General features: G+C 34.4%; 1 protein-coding gene across 3 annotated transcripts in view; it reads right to left on the bottom strand.

Moving 5' to 3' along the window:
- sif (guanine nucleotide exchange factor still life) overlaps positions 1 to 6177 on the bottom strand; it is a 376406-nt gene that overhangs the window by 133947 nt on the left and 236282 nt on the right. The window lies entirely within an intron of this gene.

Genomic DNA, 6177 nt, shown 5'->3' with positions numbered 1-6177 from the left:
GGCGGCGAGAATGATGAAAACGGCACTCAGCATATTCCAAAGCACTGGGCGCATGCATTGTCTGCTTAAGTCGCGGTGTACACACATAACTGCTCGCACATATACAATTGTAAGCATAAACTTATCAAATACACAGATATGCTTTTAGGTTGAAATCGCTTTTAAGGCTTTCTTTAATGCGTGTAAAATTTGAAACTATGAAATACTATATTCACGCGTCTTTTACAGGGGAAGTAATGAATTGCATATGATCATGAATTAATAAGCATCTATAGCTTATTCATGTCGTTTACTCAATATAAGTAAAGGAAAATATGAAGAAACAATTTTATAGCCCAGAGATTGTTTTTACAATTAAGGTCTGGAATAGCTCTTTTTAAGGAAGAAAAAATGAATTTTTTTTAGATAAAGCACTTGATAGGGGTTTAATACATAAACATATACATTCTTTTGTATTATCGAAAATGGTCAAGTTAATGAAATTTATCAAGTTATCGATTTTTACTGAATTATCATTATTTATGGAGTTAACGAAATCGGCCGAATTATCGTAATGTATCAAGTTCTGTCAAATTATCGAGTTATCGATAGTTATTGATTTAACAAATTTGGAACCGAAGTTTTTGAAATTTTCAAAGTATGTCGAGTTATAGTAATTTCTAGGGTTACATAAGTATGTCAAGTTTTCACTATTTATCGGTTTATCGAATTCTATTGAGTCACCAGAGTGTAATGTGTTATCGAAGTTTGTCGTTGGACATCGAAATTTATGGAACTATAAGAATCAATCAAGTTACCGGTATTTATAGAGTTATCCAAAGTTTATAGAGCTATCGATATATAGATCCCTATAGAGTTATGTTAATTTTCGAGTTAATGAGATTCATCGAGTCCGCGAAACTCATAGTTTTCGATAGCTATCGAAATTTGTCGAGTTATCGAGCTTTATCGAAATCAAGGTTTTATCGAAATAAGGTTATCGAAATTTGTCAATAAAGCGGAACGTATCTAATCAATTCCAAGTTCTGCCAAAGTGTTCCAAAGATATAAAGACTGGCAGACACGTTTTAGTTCTAAAGCAGTCGATTCTCTGGTAAGTAATTTTGTACTTTATAAGTTAAACGCCGTGCTCAGTTTAAGGAAATCTCCGAGGCTTTTAAAAACTAGAAAAACTATCGAATTTCGAGTGTAAATGGCACTTTTAGTATACGCATAATACGCGACGGGATTTTTGGTTCAGGTCATCAGATGCGCACCCTTCAAGATTTTAAAAAGTGGAATATCAAATTGAAGGGCTCGGACTGCAGATGTGCAATATTGTTTTACGTTTTTTCAAAGAGTTGCCAGCTGTTAAAAAATAAACTCAATTATTTAAAAAGTGAAAACATTTATTACAATAGGCGTGCTTTATTTGACCAGAAATTTAAATTATTACCTTATTTTGTATGGAAAACTTAGCCAACAAATGTATATTGGCTTATGAAAAGATATCTTGGCATGTAAATATATCGAACTAAAGGCATTGCCATTCAGCATCAGAAATTTTTCTGCTTCAGCCAATCAGAAAGAGGCAAAAGCTTGCATTTGCAATTTTCAAAATTGCATTGCATGCTTGCTCGCCATAAAAGAGGTCAATGTGATAATTAGTTATACGATGTAAGCATTTTTAAATTTCTATGTAAACCGTGTGCGCTAATACCATGAAGCAGACATTCGCACAAAAAAATGGAAACAAAAAGACAAGATTTCGATTATTAAAGCATTTTTTTATTTGCAGTCAAGGAACTGTCAAAATCAGGCCAACATAGGAAATAAGCTAATTTCGTTTTATTTGACCAAGATATAGCTATTAGCTTGTGACGTTTAAATAAAACACGCCTAATACGGGTGTCAACCGAAATGATTTTTTGAGGCTAAATCTTTTAACTACATAAAGTGGGTTGCCACCTCTTTAAAAGATCAAATTCAATTTGACTTAAGTGAATTGGGTACTTCAAATAATATTTTGAAGATCGTCAGAATGGCACCGTTAATTCGAATATTTATTGCGATTTTGAATAGAGTTGTCACCTATTTAAAAACATAAATTATATTTTGGCATTTTGGCTGGTAAATGCTATAAACAAATAACCAAAAGCAACTGTGTTTAATACATTTTTAAGTTTAGGTAGAAATTCCCCACTAAAGATGTATTTCTTTCTCTGTATACTTTATTTTTTCTTCAAGCTCTCAGAAATTTCGCTGCGATGGTTTACAAATTTACGATTGCGGGTGTTCGCCCAGCGGTTGAAATTCAAAATTAAGTAGAGTTAAGGTGAACTGAACTGAGTTGAGTTGTGTTGAGTTGAGGTGAAGTGGATTGAAGTGAAGGGAGCTCAGTTGAGGTTAACGTGAGTTCAGATGAGTTGAGATGAGATAAGGGTAGTAGAGATGAAATGGCATTAGTTGGAGTGAGTTGACTTGTAGAGAATTAAAGTTGGATGAGGTGAATTGAGTTGGGATGAAATGAAGTGAGATAGGATTAGGTGAGTTAAGGTGAGCTGAGGTGTACTGAGAACAGATCAAATTATAACATAACAACACATTACATAACATAGCATTATAGAGCATAACATAGCATTACACAACATAACATATCATTACATAACATAATATATCATATCATTACATAACGTAACATAACATAACAATACAACACATGGCATAACATACTATAACATAGCATAACACAACATAACGTAACATAACTTACTAAACCATCACATAGCAAAACATAACATTACATAGTACAAAAGAATATAACATAACATAGCATAACATAACATTATATTATATGACACAACATAACGTCACAAACAATAAGATAACATATCTCATACGTCAGTTTTATATTTTTCTTGGTATCTATCTTTATCTCTATGATTTTCTCTATCTCTATCTTTGTCTCTATCGTTTTTTTATCATTATCGTTATATATATATCTTTTAAAGTTTTTCTTTGTCATTTCCTTTACCTTTATCCTGATCTTTATCTTCTACATTTGTTCATCTGCATATTCACCCCCACATTTGTCATTATAGTAAGTATGGATTTAAATTTACCTTCCTCTTTGTCTACTCTTCTATACTCTTATTTTAAGCTTTGCCTTTATCCTTTTCTTAATATACATATTCAACTTTACCTTATTCCTTGAATTAATTAATTAAAATTTTTTCCTTAAACCGGAGCCAAACACGTTTCTTTAATTCAGTAAAGAAAATATGGTTGCCTAACCGCCAAAAAGTTGTAGGCGAAACTTTTTAAATTTTTTTTGATGCAGAAATAGTCCTAGATCAGCTAGATGCATTTCTACATCAAAAATAAAATGTTGAAAAAAAAATCGATATGTATTATACTATGTAGCACATAAAAAAATATATTTTTCTGCAACTTTAAAAATTTTCAGCTAAGCTGTAATACACACGTAAATAAATGTGTCCTACTAAAGGGCATAGGAGCATGTTTGTATTCCTATAAGGGCTATCACATATCATACGACAATAGTAATCAAGTAAAGTCAGCAAAAAGTTACAGTCGAAAAAGTCCAGCTGAATACAAATAAAAGCCAATGCCTGCGAATGAGATTTGTTTACGTGGGCGCCTCAAACGACGAAGCGAGGCTACGGGACGAATGACAATAAATTGGCGCAGCGGAAGAGCAAAAAAAAAATGCTGTTAGTGAACTATTGGCAAATTAAAAGAAAAAACGCTTTGCACGAAAAATCAGAGATGCATGTAAAAAGCAGCGTTGCATAACAACTCGACGCACGCATCAAGTCTCGCTCGAAAGGCAAACAAACCAAAGAGTCGGGTTGAATTTCATTTGTATTGAAACAGAAACGAATACTGAAATAGCAGCGGTTACGCCAGCGCAAGGAAGGATATCAGCATCGCAGACAAGGCGACTGCTAATGGGGCCGCGCTAACTGGCAATGGCTTCAGCGGCATCACAACCTTGGCTCGCCTCAGCGACGAAGTATTTGCGTTCCTACACGTATCACGTGTTTGTCTGTTTACCAAAGGGCTACTCTGGCATGCAAAGCAACAAATTGCGAGCGTATGTAGTATATGCGCTGGTGTGTGCGCCGCTATGCGTTTACATATACAAAAGTGTGCTTGAGTGCGTGTCGAGTTGTTGACAACGTATGTTGCATGTTAAGTGACACGTTGTGATGTGATGCAAGATGATGCAATTGCAGTGGTGAAACAAGGAATACCTTTGGCAAAAGGCCAGCACAAACACATAACGACACAGAGATACGTGAACCGAACAGGCCATAAGTTCGTAACTGGATGCGGTTGGACGTGAGTGTGTTTGTGGTTGTGTGCTAAAATATGTGTAAGGTGATTATTGCACGAGATTGCGTATACGCACTGCAGTACCAGTGTCAACACCAAACCTAAATGCATGCAAGGATTCATGCGTATTTATACATTCGTACATACATATCTCTATGTATACTTAAATACACATACAAATGAACTTCTGTACGTGTTGTGGCAAGGCATCAGTGCTGTTGCTGTTGATATTATGCGTTTGACGACGGTCCAACCTAACCTGGGACCATTTACCAGTGACTTAAAAATTTACACATTGTTGCACAAAAGGCAAACTAGGCCGCTGGCAGCTTCCAAAGTCAGCGGTCATATGGTATACAAAACACATGAACATATATGTATATATATACATATGTACACACATACACACATGCAAATTAATGTATCCTCTTGGGTTATCTGCACTGCCCTAAAATCGTGAAAGTGTTTGTGTGCGGTTGTTTGAAATCTGCTGTTGCAAGATCAATATATCATTTGCATAAAATTTAAAGGCTGAGGATGTCGACAAAAACAGCAAAAGGTAAACAGAGCAAATAGCAGTGGGAACTTAAAACACGATTTCTTGTAGCAACACTGAGCTTCAACTAAGTTCGGAGGTTAGGTTTCTTACTTTGAAGCACAAGAGTTGCAAATAAAATTCAGCTGAGCGTGGGTTTGGTTTAGTTATTGGAATGTTAACTGAAACGTATTCTGCCCTACGCAAAATTTAATAGTCAAAGCAATTATTTGTATGCCATATGGGCACTTCTGCACAGAAACGAAGAAAAATAATTATTTGATGGTGGAGTCTTAAAAAAGTCATTAAAATTTTCGTAAGAATTATATAAGCCTTTTGATAATAATTATATACTACCTTTTCACGAAACTATAGGCAAAATATGGTAAAGCTGCGTTTTTATTTTTTCCGCTTGATGTCAGGATGTTTTTAAAAGGACTTTGAAATATGAAAAATATGATTACTTCAAACAATTACTTAAAAATATCAGTGCAATGTGGGAAAACAGTATGGGCATCAAATTAATCATATTTGATTTAAGGTGTTATCAGCCAGTTATATTTTTGTGAGTCTGAAAAGGCTTTTATTTTGAGACTTAGTGCTGAAAAGGTCTTGAACTAGTGGCTAACTGCCCCGAACTGTAAAATGTTTCGAAATGTTTCCATTTGACAGCTCCCTGTTTGTTCCAACGAACAGCCCACATCTTATAATTTTTCGTAAAACTGGTAACCCTCTTCGAAAAAAATTTAAACTTATTGCACATCTAAAGGCCATTATATTTCATCGGACACTTTTTTTTATAATTTAATAAGCTGTGCAATCTGATGTCATTAACAAAAATGCCCTCATGTATTACATTTTTATACGTAAGGTAGTAATTTTTTTAAAGGTGGCCACCTCACTAAAAATAAAAGCTTTTTGCACACTCAAATCCCATATATTTTCGCTTGGCGCCTCACTTTTTATTCCAACGAATAGTAAAGATCTCATAAGGTTTAAACAGGTGGCAACCCTACTCAAAAAATAATACATTATTGAATAGCTAGAGGCCTCTCGTCCAAATTCGTTCAGTAATTTTTGAGATTAGCGTGGTCAAAAACCTCGACTTTACTTTACACTGTGTAGGGACAAAAAAGTAATTTTTAAATGGGTGGCAACCCTACTTAAAAAAATAAAAGTATTTGTACATACGAAGGCCATGCTCTTTAATTTTACCATCCAACAAACTTGAATGCCTTATAATTTTAAAACAGGTGGCAACCCTACTAAAAAAATAATACCCTATTGCACATCTAGACGCTAAG

The sequence above is a fragment of the Rhagoletis zephyria genome, unplaced genomic scaffold, assembly GCF_001687245.7.
Source record: "Rhagoletis zephyria isolate East Lansing unplaced genomic scaffold, Rhagoletis_zephyria_1.1 Rzeph_scaffold_00133, whole genome shotgun sequence".
NCBI classification, from domain to species: Eukaryota; Metazoa; Arthropoda; class Insecta; order Diptera; family Tephritidae; genus Rhagoletis; species Rhagoletis zephyria.
This window is presented reverse-complemented; position numbering and strand designations above follow the sequence as displayed.